This window comes from Moschus berezovskii, chromosome 2 (assembly GCF_049115385.1).
Source record: "Moschus berezovskii isolate FMDL1 chromosome 2, NW_MosBer_1.0, whole genome shotgun sequence".
Classification (NCBI taxonomy): Eukaryota; Metazoa; Chordata; class Mammalia; order Artiodactyla; family Moschidae; genus Moschus; species Moschus berezovskii.
In genome coordinates, this window is record NC_142461.1 from 16,510,432 (window position 1) to 16,528,467 (window position 18,036).

Genomic DNA, 18,036 nt, shown 5'->3' on the forward strand with positions numbered 1-18,036 from the left:
TAGAAAAGGCAGAGGAACCAGACATCAAATTGCCAATATCCGTTGGATCAGAGAAAAAGCAAGAGAGTTCCAGAAAAGTATCTACTTCTGCTTTATTGACTAGGCCAAAGCCTTTGACTGTGGATTACAACAAACTGTGGAAAATCCTTCAAGAGATAGGAATACCAGACCACCTTACCTACCTCCTGAGAAACCTGTATGCAGGTCAAGAAGCAACAGTCAGAACCGGACATGGAACAACTGACTGGTTCCAAATTGGGAAAGGAGTAGGTCAAGGCTGTATATTGTCACCCTGCTTATTTAACTTAAATACAGAGTACATCATGTGAAATGCCGGGCTGGAGGAAGCACAAGCTGGAATCAAGATTGCTGGGAGAAATATCAATAACCTCAGATATGCAGATGACACTACCCTTATGGCAGAAAGTGAAGAGGAACTCAAAAGCCTCTTGATGAAAGTGAAAGAGGAGAGTGAAAAGGTTGGTTTGAAGCTCAACATTCAGAAAACAAAGATCATGGCATCTGGCCCCATCACTTCATGGGCAATAGATGGAGAAACAGTGGAAACAGTGTCAGACTTTGTTTTTCGGGGCTCCAAAATCACTGCAGATGCTGATTGCAGCCATGAAATTAAAAGACGCTTGCTCCTTGGAAGGAAAGTTATGACCAACCTTGATAGTATATTAAAAAGCAGAGACATTACTTTGCCAACCAAGGTCCGTCTAGTCAAGGCAATGGTTTTTCCCGTGGTCACCGACTCTGTGGACATGAGTTTGAGTGTACTCCGGGAGTTGGTGATGGACAGGGAGGCCTGGCGTGCTGCGGTTCATGGGGTCGCGGAGAGTTGGACACGACTGAGCGACTGAACTGAACTGAGGTATTGACACATCTAGCATTCATGCTGAAATCAGAACCTGATTTAGAGAAGTAGGATGATTCAGTGTGGGATTCCCAGGTGGTGGTGGTGGTAAAAAAAATATTAGTTGCTCAGTCATGTCCAGCTCTTTGCAACCCATGGACTACAGCCCGCCAGGCTTCTCTGTCCATGGAATTCTCCAGGCAAGAATATTGAAGTAGGTTGCCATTCCCTTCTCCAAGTGGTAAAGAACCCACCTGCTAATGCAGGAGACTTAAGAGATGAGGGTTCGATCCCTGGGTCGGGAAGATCCCCTGGAGGAAAGTATGGCAACCCACTCCAGTATTCTTGCCTGGAAAATTCCATGGACAGAAGAGACTAATGGGCTATGGTCCACAGTGTCGCAAAGAGTCTGAAGTGACTTAGCATGCTTAATGCAGAGTTGTGGAAGGATTATGGACTTCGAAATCAGACATGGGTTCATGTGTGCGTGCATGCCAAGTCATTTCTGTCATGTCCAACTCTTTGCAATCGTACGAACCATAGCCTGCCAGGCTCCTCTGTCCATGGCATGCTCCGGGCAAGAATACTGGAGTGGAGTGCCATGCCCTTCTCCAGGGGATCTTCCCGACCTAGGGATCGAACCTGGGTCTCCCGTACTGCAGGCACTGGGGAAGCCCGAACCCTGAGAACACGTGCATAAAAAGACAAATACTGTGTGATACCACTCTTATGAGGTACTTACAGTACTCAAGATAGGAGACAGAAAGTAGATGAATAGTTGCCAGAGGCTGGGAAGAATAGGAAGTCATGGTTTAATGGGTAAAGAGTTTCAGTTTTACAGGATGAATAGTTCTGGAGATGAATGATGATGACTGCAAGACATTATGAATATATTTAATACCACTGAACAGCACACAGAAAATGAATAAGATGGCAAATTTTGGATTTTGTGTATTTTATCACAATTTTTAAAAATGGGGGGGAAAGTGTTTTTGGACTAGTGGCTGATTGCACTTGACTAAATCTATGAGTTAATCACCTAATTGCAGCTCTAGGGCATCCAGTTCTTGCTACAGTTCCAAATTAAATGCTCTCTGTAAAGTTATTGTTGTCAAATCCTCTATCTCTTTTGACACAAACAGAGGAGCATCCTGTGTAGCTCCAACCGCCCTCAGTCTAACAAAGATAACAAGAATTCTGCCTGCGCTTCCTCATATCACCAGTAATGGCACAGATGGCCAGACCGCAGAGGGATTCACAGAACCATTCCAGGCCCATAGCAGGATTTGCACATGTGCTCTGACAGTATTTCAATGAAAACGAGCTTCGTTTCCTACAGAAACTCCCCAGAGAAAACAAAATACTTCTGAAGGTTAAAATGAAAGGACACTCTACAACCTGGATCCTACAAGGCTGATCCTCTAAAGTTGGTCAACATTACAGAAAACCAAAGTTTGGGATAAATGGGGAAACTGAAAACAAAAGTTTACAAATCTTCCCCACACAAGAAAATCCTTTGCTATACCTTTTTTGTACTTAAAATACTGAGCCACCTCAAAATCATTTCCAATCCAATACCTAAAATCAACTGGTCTGTAAGCGTTGCGAGGTGAACACTACAAAATCTGGTACAAATATGATTCTTTCAAAACCACTGAGCAGTAATAAAACTCACAAATAAGCACAAATCTTTGTCTCAAAATAAATCAGTCAAGCTAAAAAGTTCAACGTGTTCTTTTTCTTTTCTAACAGCTTTTTCATCAAACTGTGCAGGGGAACCCAGGTATACCTGCCATGGGCAAACGCATGCCATAACGAGAGGGAAAAGGATAGGCAGGATTTGAACCGACTGGTAGGAGAAGGAAGGACACAGTGCAGAGGAGGAGTATGAAGGTACGAGGGGACACGCCTTGTACAATTTCACTTCTCTGAAGTATCTGCAATAGTCAAATCATGATAACAGAAAGTAGAACGGTGGTTGCCAGGAGGTGGCGGGAAGGAGAAATAGGGAATTGTTCAATGGCTACAGAGATTAATTTTTTTAAGATGAAAACGGGTGAGCAATGTTATACAACAGTGTAAATATAGTTAACTGTACACTTAAAATGGTCGAGAGAGTAAATTTTAGACTACGCATTTTTTTAAACTACAATTAGAAAAAAAGAGTCACAGAAATTAGTGCCCTGGCAGTCATACTAATGCAAAAATATTTCAAATTGACTAACTTCAGTGTTCAGTCCTAATCTCTAAAATTCCTTTTTTCCCTAATTGGAAAAAAAAGTAGACGCGCCCTGCTAATGGTACAAGCAGGTTTCCGTAACTACAATAAAACTCAAGGAGCGAGAAAACTAAAAGAAGAAAACACAAACACTAAGCGGCGGTTGGAAATACAAAGCAGGCTGCTGCCAAGTTGCATCAGTCGTGTCCGACTCTGAGTGACCCCACAGACGGCAGCCCACCAGGCTCCTCCGTCCCTGGGATTCTCCAGGCAAGAGTACTGGAGTGGGTTGCCATTGCCTTCTCTCACAAAGCAGGCTAGTCAAACACAATCTAACTGTGCCCCCCACCCACAGTCTAGTCTCAGTGTCTAAGGAAAACTGGACAGGCACTTCCCTGGTGGTCCAATGGCTAAGACTCCTGTGATCCCGATGCAGGGGCCCAGGCTCAACCCCTGGTCAGGGAACCAGATCCCACACGCCACAGTAAAGATCACAGATCCTGCGTGCCACAACTAAGACCCGGCACGACCAAATAAATTAAAATCAATTTTTTAAAAAACTGTATGGAAACTTCTCTTTACACCAAGAATAAAGAAAAACTCTTCTGCCTGCTTGCAAGGCCCAGCACCTTCTGGGCCACTTCACCAGCCCCCCTCTCTCCCCAGGTTCTTCTATACGCTTCCTGATCCATACATAGGCCTGCACCTTAAGTCCCCAGTCATCTCCATGAACCCGGCCATCACAGGGTCTTTTTACCCTTGCGTTTGTTCTGACTGGAACATTCTTCCTTTCCTGTGTATCCTTCAGATCTCAGTTCAAATGTCACTTCTGGGATTTCCCTAACTCAAATACTTGTCACTGTTGCAGTTTTACATTCGTGTGGTTAATCTGCTGGCATCTGCTGAGCACAACGATCTTGTACGCACTCACTTTCCCCCTTTTCCAATGCTAAACTCAGCACCTAGTACCAACTAAGCACTCAAATACCTGTTGAATAAGTGAATGAGCACCAAATCTATAAGAAAATAATAAAATATCACAGAATGTCTCCTTAGGAGTTTGTGCATCTTCACAAATGAATCTTGGAGGACGCCCAAAGCACTGAGCCTGAAGTCCCTACTCAACTCTTCAAAAAAACAAAAAAGTCAACTCAGATGCCTATATAAATTTCCCTCGCCCTTCTGTCTCTAAGCAAATACTGAGCACTCTAAGCGCTTAATAAATACTTACTGAACTGAAATGAAATTATACTCTTTTGAATAATGGATTTGATATCTAAACTCCTGCATTTTAGTCCCAAATAATATTTCCAAAAATTGTTCATATGCCTCAGTTTTATCTCCATTACCACTGGATTGATTATAATGTCATTACCCAATAATGTTCGAATAAGGCTTAGCGCAGGGGGTCCCCAAACCCCATGGTACAGGTCTGTGGCCTGTAGGGAATTGGGCAGCACAGCAGGAAGTGATCTGAGAAGGCAATGGCAACCCACTCCAGTACTCTTGCTGGAAAATCCCATGGACAGAGGAGCCTGGTAGGCTCAGTCCATGGGGTCGCTAAGAGGTGGACACGACTGAGCGACTTCACTTTCACTTTTCACTCTCATGCACTAGAGAAAGCAATGGCAACCCACTCCAGTGTTCTTGCCTGGAGAATCCCAGGGACGGGGAAGCCTGGTGGGCTGCCGTCTACGGGATCACACAGAGTCGGACACTACTGAAGCGACTTAGCAGCAGGAAGTGAATAGCCAGTAAGCAAAGGAAGCTTCCTATGTATTTACAGCCGCTTCCCATCGCTCCCATTACAGCCTGAGCTCCACCTCCTATCAGATCAGCAGCCACATTAGATTCTCACAGAAGCTCGAACCAAAACAAGGCCATGGAGTAGACTGGCATAAGCAACACACTTCAGGTGTCATTGTCCCCCATCAACCCTAGATGGGATCATCCAGTTGCAGGAAAACAAGCTCAGAGCTCCCACTGATTCTGCATTACAGTGAGTTGTACAACTATTCCATTATATGTAAAACTATTCCGTTATATGTGCGTTCATGCTAAGTCACTTCCAACTCTTTGCGACTCCTTGCAACCCTATGGACTGCAGCTCTCCAGGCTTCTCTGTCCACGGGATTCTCCAGGCATGAGTACCCGGAGTGGGTTGCCATGCACTCTTCCGGGGGTTCTTTCCCACCCAGGGATCAATCCCGCATGTCTTAGCTTACATCTCCTACATTGGCAGGTGGGTTCTTTACCACTAGTGCCACCTGGGAAGCCCCATTTCATTATACATCATAATGTAATACTCGAAGTAAAATGCACAATAAATATAATGTACTTGAATCAACCCCAAGCCATCCACACAACCCCAGAAAAATTACCTTCAGGAAACCAGTCCCTGGTGCCAAAAAGATTAGGATTGCTGGTTTAGAGCATCGTTAGTCCCACTGCTTCAAACTCAATTAAGGGAGGTTTTCAGTCTTTTGTATTTTAATATAAATCCCAGGCCAGCTGGGATTTTACTATTGTGTTTAAACTGTTTTCAAATGTAAGTCAGAGATATTAACAACACCTGTCCCTACTTTTTCAACGTGGTAAATGTCACTTGAGTCTTTTTTCCCCAAATCTACTCAGTCCCAAGGAGAGTTCCTTCTGCAGAAAACTGTTAAGACACAAAATCTAACTCACAGAATACTAAATAAACTAAAATTCCCAGGTAGCTCAGCTGGTTAAGAATCTGCCGGCAATGCAGGAGACCCCGGTCCAATTTCTAGGTTGGGAAGTTACCCTGCAGAAGGAATAGGCTACCCACTCCAGTACTCTTGGGATTCCCTGGTAGCTCAGACAGTAAAAGAATCCGTCTGCAATAAGAGAGGCCTGGGTTCCATCCCTGGGTTGGGAAGATCCCTTGGAGGAGGGCATGGCAACCCACTTCAGTACTCTCGCCTGGAGAATCCCCATGAACAGGGCAGCCTGGCGGGGTACAAGTCCATAGGGTCGCAAAGACTCCGACGCGACTCAGCACAGCACAAATAAACTAAAAACCAGAAAGCTAACCCCCAGCTAAAGGATCAGTTCAAAATGTTGAAATAGCTGAGTCTCCACGATCAACGAAGCAGATATACCACTCTGGAAGGCGCAAAGCAACAGGCAAACATCAAGTATTACAGCAAAGTGGCTACTGCTCAGGAATCCTAAGGCCCCCCGCTCCCCTGTCAATCCCAAACATCCGTATCGGGACCCAACAGAACGCGTCCACATGTAACCCGAACCTCGGGAAGCGTCCCCTCGACAGCAACAGGCTGTTTAACTCTACTTTTCCTCCCGGGGCATCATACTGGGTACAAGGGAGGGCGGGCGGAGCTCAGGCGCGAGGAGCCGGGCCTGGGAGACCAGGTGGGCCCTGAGCCAGGGGCGCAGGGTGGGCAGGGGCGACGCCAGGGCCGGGGAATCGATGCCAGAGACAGAGAGCACTTGCGCCTGGCCGCCGGCGCAGGTGCCCCCACCTCCCCGGAAAGGTCGCGGGGGCCTTGAAGGCCAGCCCCGGGGTCGGTTCTGGGGAGGGGTCGAGGAGGGCGCGCGGGGGCCGGGGGGGAGTACGGGGGCGGGGAGGCCTCACCGTGGCTCCCGGGAGGCCAGCGCCGCCGCCGTCCCGCAGTTGCTAAGGAGAATGCTCTTCCGGGTCACAGGCGCCGAGTTGTAGAGAGCAACGGTGGCCGGGAGCGGCCAAAAGCGACTCGCGGGGGTGAGCGCGCGCGGCCGCGTCGGTGGTCTCCGCGGTAGTTCTGTTGCGGCAGCGGCAGCAGAGCCCGAGCGGAGGGCTCTCCGCGGCCGGCTGTAGCCAGTGGCTCTAGATGCCGGCCCCCTGCCCCCGGGCCAGCGGCTGGCGGGCGACTTCCCGCCCCTGCTTCTGATCGCGCCCAGCCTCAGTCCTCGGTACCGTGCCCTACTGAACTGCCTCTTTCACCACTCACTCCCCTTTCCCCCGACCCCACTATCGCCCCCACCCCCCGCTATCCTCGCCCCCGACGCCGCCAGCCCGCAGCTTCCCGCTCCCGGGTGTAGCCCCGCCGGTCCTTTCCTGTAACAGGTTTTTTTTCACTCATCCCTTGACTTACTCCACGCTCGGATACACCTGCTCAGAGCTAGCTAGGTGCAGGGCTGGCCCTGGGATACCGAGGTGGACCACCCAGGCATGGTTCCTGCCCGCTGGACGGACAGGCGGGTGGGAGGGCAGGCGGGCAGACAGGCAGGCAGGATCCTGCAGACTGGGACGCTCAGAGTGAAGAAACGTAGGAGAGCCAGCCCGAGGGGGGCCTCCCCAGACTCAGGTAGGGAAAAGCCAAGGGTGGAGAAGAGTGATCCAGGGAGGAGAGTAGGCTCCCCGTTGAGAAACCCACTGAAAGAAAGTATGTAGGGGCCTGCCCTGGAAAGTGTGTAGAGAAGAGACTGTGGTTAAGGCTGGAACCTAGAAAACAATATCATAGGTATGAACAAAGGAAAAAGTACCCCCAAAGAGCAGACCGCGTGTTCATTTGAAAGACTGCTGAGAAGACAGCAGAATAATTTCGGTAAGAAGGTGATCACCAGTGTCAAATGCTGTGTGGATCCGGAGCTCGGTGGTGACCATAGAAAAATCAAAATTCAGGACTGGGTTGTCAAAGTTGACAATGACTTGAATCTGTGTAGTGATTGAGTCCACCACCATATGCTCCTAGTTGAAACAAGGGAAAGAGATGACATTAAATTGTTCCTGAATGCCTAATGCATCTAAAAGCACTGTCACTGTATTTGCAAATTTCAGAATTCCTCTGATAACCGATCTCTTTGAAGGTGGAAAATATTGTTATTTAACCTTGCATCTACAGTGCCTGCTACATGCAAAGGCCTCACCCGATGTTTGTTTAAAGAATAAAAGAACCCCTGGGCCTCTTGATTTTTAATGTTCACACAAGTCCCTTCCAAATCCTCAGCAAAGGTCTGTTGTGGGCAGAACTTGTCTATTCAAACTGTAGAGGGTAGAAGAAACTCAGCAGGGGTAGGAAGCAGAGTGTGATGGAGGTCCAGGGACTCAATAGATGGGAGAGAACCCAATGGAGCCAGAGGTGGAAAGATCCAGAAGAAAGATAAAGGATTGAAAACATAAAAGCTGGGCTTTCAGGGCCAGAATGGGAAGTGAAGCCAAAAATAATTAGAAATAGGAATAGAGAAGGACAATTTTTGTACATAAGTTTAACAGAGATATCTCACTGAGATTGGACTGCAGTCAGAAAATGTGGTGTCAGCCAGGGTGAAGGCTGCAGGGCTAGGCAGACATATCCCCAAGTCGTCTAAGTGAAGTGCACCCTGGGCTTCTTCATTTGGGCCAAAGGGTAACCACAACACACTCTGGAGTGAGTTGAAATGAGAGGTTTGCCCCACAAACATATATCCCAGTCCATAATTCCAATCATTTTCTGTTATCACAAATATTACAGTGTGTGTGTGTGCATGCGTATGCCCAAGAGAGAAATGTTATTCTTCTCTGAGAGACTGATAAATCTGTCCACAATGGATGTGACCAGGCATCCATAGAAAGAAACCATGAAATTCTAAATGTGTAGCTGAAGAGTTTAGAACACCCAACATATCGGCCAAGAGGGCCTAGAAACAACATCAACCCCATGGAAATTTCAACCCCATGGATTATAGCCTGCTAGGCTCCTCTTGCTGTGGAATTCTTCAGGCAAGAATACTGGAGTGAGTAACCATTCCCTTCTCCAGGGGATCTTCCCAACCCAGGAATTGAACACGGATCTCCTGCGTTGCAGGTGGAATCTTTACCATCTGAGCCAACAGGGAAGCCCAGAAAATGGTTACAACTCAGTAAAAGAAAGTTAAATCAATTTTTTGTGAAAAGAAGGGACAAAGTCAACTTGTAACCTAGAAAAAAGAAACCCAAATACATGAAGTATAAGATAAAGCCCACCTCACATTCTCCTGGAAACCTTGACTATAGCATCTATTCTAAAGAACTGTGTCCTATTGAAGGGCCAAGGTGATTCATTAGGCTCAAGTTGGCTAGGCTTCTGGGACATCTCAATGATGCCTCAAGAGGTAGAAATTTATCATTGCTATGAATGGCATATTAGAGAACTGCACGGAATTGTGGGTGAACTCTGTATTTTCAGAGTGGTCTTGGCATGGAAGTTTCCAAGTGATGTTCTTTGTCTGACTGGTCTCTGGATGATGGATGCCAGTTAATGGCTTAGAGGAATGCCCCCCAAGACCCAAGATATGAGTGAAGGATCAGAGTTACCATGCCCTGTTCTTATATGAGATAAGCCATCTGCTGCCTCCAGGAGAATTCCATTTTGGCCCTAGGAGGAACTGTGTCTGTTATGAAGTCTAAGTTTTGGTTGCTCCAGAGCTTTCCATGCTAATCCTGATTCCTAACCACCACCATCCCCAACTTGGGCTTCTCCTTTACTAACATCCACCTTGTCTCAAAGCCAGACACCCAGGAGTCACTCTTGACTCCACTTTCCCTTGTCACCACACTCTCACCCTAATAACCCAGTCCAAGAACAAGTCCTATAGACTGTGTCATTTCCCCCACCCAATTCCACTGCCACCAGTTGCGGTGAAAGGAGCAAATAACCAAGCAACTCGGGTTCAGTAAGAAGGGGGTTACAACCTCAAAGATGATGCAAGGTGCTAAAGCTGTGTGTGTGTGTGTGTGTGTGTGTGTGTGTGTGTGTGTATGTGAGAACAACGTACTGACCAAACAGCACAAAAACTTCAAGGAGATAGAATGGAATAAATTCATTCAACAACACATTTTGATTGCCTTTCACCTGCTAATTTTACCTTGATGGATGTTAAAAGATAGTAAAAGGACTACCAAATAGGTTAAAGAAAAATCTAAGGTAGAATTGAACATATTCCAGGACTTCTCTGGTAATCCACACTCCACAATTCAGGGGACCTGGGTTTGATCCCTGCTCAGGGAATTAGATCCTACATGCTATGACTAAGAGTTTGCATGCAGAAACGAAAGATCCCACGTGCCACAGTGAAGATCGAAGATCCCACGTGATGCAACCGAGACCTGGCACAGCCAAATAAATAAATACTTTTTAAAAAAGGAGAGTTGAACACATTCCAACAACCAAAGTAATAGAGTGCTTGCTGGCTTGGGAGTGTGACTTCGGAAGGTCTTAGCTCAGCTGTGTGTGTATACATGCTAAGTCACTTCAGTCATGTCTGACTCTTTGAGACCCTATGGACTGCAGCCCTCCAGGCTCCTCTGTCCACGGGATTCTCCAGGCAAGAATACTGAAGTGGGTTACCATGCCCTCCTCCAGGGTATCTTCCCAACCCAGGGATCGAACCAATGTCTTTTATGTCTACCTGCCTTGGAAGGCAGGTTCTTTACCACTAGCTGATCAAGCCCAGATCGGCTGTGGGATACATTATAAAGTCCATGCCTGTGCAGGCAGAGTATGATGGGCTTAGAGGGCTGAGAGTAAGCAGAAAAATATCACCATCACCATATCAATTGTTCTTAGCCTCTCAGACTGCAGCAACTAGATCATCCAGACCACTATTTCCAACTTGGAGTCTGTTTATAGTCTGATGCTGTTCTCATCTCACTTTAAATTTAGTATTAAAAATTATATTTTTCTCTTCCTTCTAGCTTCATAGTATTATTTTATCCTAATTATTTTTAAGAAATAAATCCTTCATAGGTGTTAGCTTTTACCTTAATGTCTCTTTAACCTATGAACTTTTATTTAAATTTTCATCTTTTTAAATATTTTTACTATTTATTTTATCAGGATTCCATTAACATAGTACTCTTAACTTCTTAGGTTTATTTTTTTAATTTTTCTAGTTTTCTTGCCTTTTTGTCTCTTTTTTTTATTTTACATATGCTACTTTAAATAGGAATTTTAGAAAATGCTCTCATTTACAGTGTTATTCTTCCTAAATTTTTATTTCCACATCTTTAGCTTTAAATTTGTCTTAATTTTCATACTCCCTCATCATCTTATTTTAATTTTTATTTCTCTGATTTTCCATCTTGCATATTTTTTCTGGTTTTGGACTTGAATTATACATATATCTCAGCAACTGCAAATGTCACCTAACAATCATTGCACTTTAAATGAGGAAATAAAGAGTCATATTTCATTCACAAAATCCAGAATGCTTATACTTTTCTTTGCTGGAGAATTTACTGCAGAGGGAGATATGTACAGGACAGAATTTTACTTTTCTTCTGTGCCTTGCGTCCTGCTAGATACCAGCCGCATAAGAAGCCAGTGTAAGAAAAGGCACACTCAAGTTGCAACTCTGATACAGCACCAGTGTGGCATAGCACTTAAAGCATGGGTTACCAAACTGCTGGGTTCAAATCCAACTCCTCCAATTACTTGCTGTGTGACCTTGGGCAAGTTAACCAACCTCTCTGTGTCTCCATTTTCCTCACCTGTAGAATGTAGATGATGATGATAACATCTCATAAGGCTTATGTGAGATTTGAATGAGTCAATATATGTAAAGGACCTAGAACAGTGCCTGGTACATAGTAAAATACACGTGTTTGTTAATATTATTTAACACATAGTTATCCTATATAGTAGTTGCTCTTAGAAGTATAAAATAGCCAAGTATCTTGTAAACGATGGTCCTAATTGACATAAGCAGCTTTTATTCTTCCTTTGAGAGCAGACACTGTAGCCTACCAAAGTTCTCTTTGTCACTTTCTGTTCCTAACCAAGCCCAATATATATTTTTTTTCAGATATCAACACTCCTCCAAGGACTCATATGTGGGGTGGGGGTGGGGAACAATTTCAGTGAAGGTTGAATCTGTTTCTCCCTTTTCAGTGTCCAACCCTGATTGAGTCTCTGAATTCTAGAATTCTAGAGAGAAAACATCTTATTGATTGGCTCAGGCCAGTCTATGAGTTGGGCTAGGGGTCTACTGGAGCCAATCAGCTGAAAGGGAAAGAGAATCACCCAGTAGAATTAGGGCTACTCAAGTATATACCTTTCTTAGGGGGCTGGAGTGGGCGGGGAATGTGTGTGTGTGCATAGTGCAGACTTACTGGAGGAGAGGGGAACAAAATTTCAATGAAGGGAGAAGCGATAGTTTCATGCACTGTATTATAGCCTGTCTCCACAGATATGCATACCCTAGCCTGAAAAGCAATGATATAAAGCTATGGTTGTCATTAAGTGTGATAGTGTATTTTTAAATATTTAACTTTTCTAAAGGCCAAAACCAAACCAAGAGGATTTGACCAAAGAGGACTTCAAGAAGGTGAGAAAATGACAAAAAGAATTCTGAATCTATTTATAAGAAAAACATTTTTTAAATTAGAACAGATAAAAAGAAATGTGCACAGTCGCTTGATGGATAAATGAAAATATAGTAAAAACACTGGGAAGCTGAGTTGTTCAGAAAATGTTACATTTGATCTTAGTTAAATGAATCAAAAAACACAGCATCCAAAAGAAATCCTTTTTTAAGTTAAAGAGAAAACAGAATTTTATTAACTGAGAAAAATACAGAGTAATACAATTAGAACAATTATAAGATTACATGTAAAGGAACTAAATTCTATTTTAAAAAATAGAATCATAGACTGTATTAAAAAGACAAACCCACACCTATGGATCTTTTTACAAAAAAAAAAACATTTAAAGAAAAGGGAGAGATAATTTAAAAGCCTGGCTCAGATAAGTCAGGCTTGCACAAAAGCAAGAATAGCGGGTCCCAGCTTGACTGAATAAGTTATGTTCATCCCAGGATTCCAGCAAACCTGGGCATGCCCTGAACACAAATAGCAGGACCCTCTGGAGGACTGTTTTCATGAGAAGCTAGCATCCTAGAAAACAATCCCTTCTTCAGGCAGGGCCAAGGAGAAGCCCAAGACAGCAGGTCAGTATAATGCTGTGTACAGCAGGGAGGCTGCAGGGGAAGTCCGGCAAAACAAGCTGTTTGGCCCAAGTCCCCCCTGCTCTGTAGCTTTTCAACAGAACGGAGCGCCAGCAAAGGCAGGGTGCTGTTGGAGCTTGCTGGCAGAAACTCTCCACAATACTCCATTCATTGGCCCCCAAAACAGGCTGTGACCGAGCCCCGCTGAGGGATTGTCAGCAAGTCCCTACACCTTGTGGGGATGGTGGTGGGGAGCCTCCTTTTCTCTTCTACAAAACTGTGATTAGAGGATCTGATCCAAAAAGGAAAAATTGGGAAATAGGGAGCTTTCTTAAATGTGCATTAGGCTTTCACAGAAATGAACTGCGATTTTGAAGATAAAGATATTCACAATAGATAAAGATTCTAGCATGAGTGGTAATGAACCCGCCAGCCAATGCAGGAGACATGAGAGACGTGGGTTCGATCCCTGGGCTGGGAAGAGCCCATGGAGAAGGGCATGGCAACCCACTCCGGTATTCTTGCCTGGAGAATCGCATGGACAGAGGGGCCTGGCAGGCTACAGTCTATAGGGTCACAAAGAGTTGGACATGATTGAAGCGACCTAGCACACTAAGATTTTACACATACTTTCTCAGACAATAAAATTGGAGAGAAAACTGGTATGCCACCTATATGCACATGACCAGGCAAGAATGGAAGAAAGTTCTGTGATGGAACAATTATTCATAGGTTGAAAAGGCAACACCAAATATGGGGATGTTATTTTAAAGACAAGTGAAAAAGAGATACTGGATACACAGATAAAGCTGCATTAAGAGAATTCTGGTATCTTTCGGGCTTATGGTAACAAGAAAGAAAAAGGGAAAAAATATCAACTAAATTTACACCTAAATTTTTTAAAAGATATAAGTAACAAATTTTTAAAGGAATGGTAATAAATATGAAATCAAATAAGTTAATTGGAAAATAAGAATATCTGCTAATATGCAAAACAATTAAAAATGAACTAATATTTTCAAACTACAAGTATAGTCAATTAAGTACCCAAGAAAATATAAGACATACAAAAACCTAAAGACTATATAAACACAAAAATGTTTCAATTATTAAGAAATACAATTCAAAGTTAAAATTGAATACATTTTAAAATTAAAAGGAATTAATAAATTTGAATAAAACCAAACAAGAAGAAAATTCAAAACAGCAGGAAAAGATGAGCAAAAGGAAAAATTCACAAGAAATATGGAAAATCTGGGGGAAGAGTGGATACATGTATATGTATGGGTGAGTCCCTTCGCTGTTCACCTGAAACTGTCACAACATTGCTTGTTCATCAGCTATACCCCAATACAAAATAAAAAGTTTAGGGGAAAAAAAACAAATGTCTAAAACCTATTCAATGAAGATTGGTAGAATGAGTGAATTTTTTGGAAAAAGCATCTAGACTTGATGTTGTTGTCATTAACATTTTCAATAGCAAGTTAATAAGACCTCAATTCCATGGACAGAGGAGCCTGGTAGGCTGCTGTCCATGGGGTCGCACAGAGTCAGCAATGACTGAAGCGACTTAGCATGCATGCATGCATTGGAGAAGGAAATGGCAACCCATTCCAGTATTCTTGCCTGGAGAATCCCGGGGATGGAGGAGCCTGGTGGGCTGCCGTCTATGGGATCACACAGAGTCAGACACGACTGAAACGACTTAGCAGCAGCAGCAATTCATTTAAGACAAATATGTTCACTTTCTGCCTCCTTGTAAAGGTAAAGATTATAACACAAAAAAAGTTTTTTTAATTTTACCTCATACGTAATTTAATTTTACCACTTTTGCACATTTGTCTTCACTTTATTCTGTTACTGGTACCATATCTTTATGTTGCAGAGCTGCACAATGTGCAACTATTTTACATCCCCTCTTTTACAAATTGTATCTTAGTAGTTTCCATGTATACTTTAGGGTTTTCTTTTATTTTTTTCTTTGTTATATAAATTATAAATATTCACACGAAGAAGCAACTAAAAATGTAGGTGTAATTCACAATACCCAAAATGAGATAGACTGGTAGGTAGACATGTGAATGTGTGTTAGTCGTGTCCAGCTCTTTGTGACCCCGTGAACCTTCACCCACCAGGCTTCTCTGCCCAGGAAATTTTTCAGGCAGGAATACTGGAGTGGGTTGCCATTTCCTACTCCAGGGGATCCTCCCCAGCCGAGGATCAAACCTGCCTCTCTTCCATCTCCTGCACTGGCAGGCAGATTCTTTTCCACTGAGCCACCTGGGAAGCCCCTGTAGGTAGACAGATATGTACAAACACACATACATACATTCGTAGGTAGGTAGACAAACATTTGGATTTAGATTGAAATATACTTTTTTTAAAATTTAAAAATGAGATATAATTCACATAACTTAAAATTCACCATTTTAAAGTGTACAGTTTGGTTCTTTATGGTACAGTCACAGTGTTGTACAACCATCACAATAAATTTTAGAACATTTTAACCACACCAAAAAAGAAATCCCATGCCATGAGCACTCCCCACTTCCCTCCCATCCTTCTAGCCCTAGGCAATCACAATCTGTTTTTTGTTTCTGTGAATTTCCCTATTCTGGACATTTTATATAAATGGAATCATACAATATATGGCCCTTTATGATTGGCTTCTTTATCTTCAGTTCAGTCGCTCAGTCGTGTCCAACTCTTTGTGACCCAGTGGACTGCAGCACACCAGTCCTCCCTGTCCATCACCAACTCCCGGAGCTTACTCAAACCCATGTCCATTGAGTCAGTGATGCCATCCAACCATCTCATCCTCTGTCATCCCCTTCTCCTCCTGCCTCCAGTTCCCATCATCAGGGTCTTTTCTAACGAGTCAGTTCTTCACATCAGGTGGCCAGAGTATTGGAGTTTCAGCTTCAGCATCAGTCCTTCCAATGAATATTCAGGACTGATTTCCTTCAGGATGGACTGGTTTAATCTCCTTACAGTCCAAGGGACTCTCACGAGTCTTTTCCAACACCACAATTCAAAAGCATCAATTCTTCGGCACTCAGCTTTCATTATGGTCCAACTCTCACATCCATACATGACTACCAGAAAAACCATTTATCTTAGCAGCTGTGATTCATGGGGTCGCAAAGAGTCGGACACGACTGAGCGACTGAACTGAACGTTTTCAAGATTCATCCACATGATAATATGATCACTGATTCATTCTTTTTTATCGTAAAATCATATTCATATATATATCACATTTTCTTTGTCCATAAGTTAATGGACATTTGGGTTGTTTCCAGTTTTTGGCTGTTATGAATAAAGCTACCATGAACATTCAAGTATAAGTTTTTGCATGATCATACATTTTCAGTTCTTTTGGGCATATATGCTGCTGCTGCTGCTGCTAAGTCACTTCAATCATGTCCAACTCTGTGTGACCCCAGAGACAGCAGCCCACCAGGCCCCCTGATCCCTGGGATTCTCCAGGCAAGAACACTGGAGTGGGTTGCCATTTCCTTCTCCAATGCATGAAAGTGAAAAGTGAAAGTGAAATTACTCAGTCGTGACCCCATGGACTGCAGCCCACCAGGCTCCTCCGTCCATGGGATTTTCCAGGCAAGAGTACTGGAGTGGGGTGCCACTGCCTTCTCCGTTTGGGCATATATATATAGGAGTAAAATTGCTTGGTCATATGGACTGCGTCATATCATAACAGTGCCATTTTATATTTCCACCAACAATGTATAAGTGTCCCAATTTCTCCACAACCTCGACAACATTTGTTATTTTCCATTTTTTAAACACAGTCATTTGAATGGAGTACTATCTAGTAAAGTGGCATCCATTGAAGTTTTAATTTGCATTTCCATAATGGCTAGTAAGGATGTTTATTGACCATTTGTATATCTTCTTTGGAGAACTTTCTATTCAAGTCCTTTGTTCATTTTTTAATTGGGTTATTTGTCTTTTTATTGTTGGACTGTAAGAATTCTCTATGTATTCTGGATTCTAGGCTCTTATCAAATATATTTTTTGCAAATATTTTCTCTCATCTGGACCATTGTCTTTCACTACCTTAATAATGTCCTTTGATGAAAAGTAAGCTTTAAGCTTGGTGAAGTCCAAATTATCTATTTTTCGTTTGGTTGCTAGTCCTTAGTGTATCATATCTAAGAAAAACTGTTGCCTAATGCAAGGTCATGAAGATTTATACCTATGTTTTCTTCCAAGTATTTTATACTTTTAGCACACATGTTTGGATTTTTGATCCATTTTGAATAAATGTTTGTATGTGAAGTGAGGTAGAGATCTAACTTCACTCTTTTGAATAGTTATCCAGTTGTCCTATTGGACTATTTTTTCCCATTGAATGATCTTAGCATTCTTGTCAAAATCAATTAACATATGTGGATTTATTTCTGGGCTCAATTCTAGTCTGTTGGTCTATCTTCCTGCCTGTGCCACATTGTCATGACTACTGTGGCTTTATCATAAGTTCTGAAATTGAAAGCTGAAAAGTCAGTCCTCCAGTAGAATATACTTCAACAGTGTTTTGTAACTTTTTCACTTTAAAAACTTGAAGATATTCACATCAACATGTCAACAAATACAATTCTATGGCATCACTTTAAGTAAATGTGTAGTATCCTACATGAATTTTCCATTAGCTATTTGACCAGAATAATTATAGCATATTGTTAGATTCATAGATTATTTCCAATCTTTTGCTCTAATCAATAACTTAATTTTTACTTATTAGGCTTATCTTAGATACTATAAATGTATTTCCTTCTGAGTATGTTTTTTTCATGAGTTTACCCAATTCTCTATCAAGACCTTCAATCCAAATAATCTGTAAAATCTCCTATTAAAGTGTAATACTGGGCTTTCCTGAAGGTTTGGTGTAAAGAATCTGCCTGCCTATCTGACAGACACGGATTCCATCCCTCATTTGGGAAGACCCCATAAGCCACGGAGCAACTAAGCCCATGAGCCTGTGCTCCAGAGCCTGGGAGCCACAACTGAGTCC

The 18,036-nt window shown here is 43.1% G+C and overlaps 1 protein-coding gene across 2 annotated transcripts in view; it reads right to left on the minus strand.

The window, feature by feature from the left end:
• DIS3L2 (DIS3 like 3'-5' exoribonuclease 2) overlaps positions 1-6,838 on the minus strand; it is a 368,569-nt gene extending 361,731 nt beyond the window's left edge. The window contains exon 1 of one of the 2 annotated variants that reach the window (XM_055397563.2): positions 6,697-6,838. The gene's annotated coding sequence lies outside the window, so the exon portion shown is untranslated. Of the gene's footprint in view, positions 1-6,349; positions 6,632-6,696 lie in introns of those variants that run through there. The other variant, XM_055397562.2, reaches the window with a different exon arrangement.
• Positions 6,839-18,036: the final 11,198 nt, after the last annotated feature.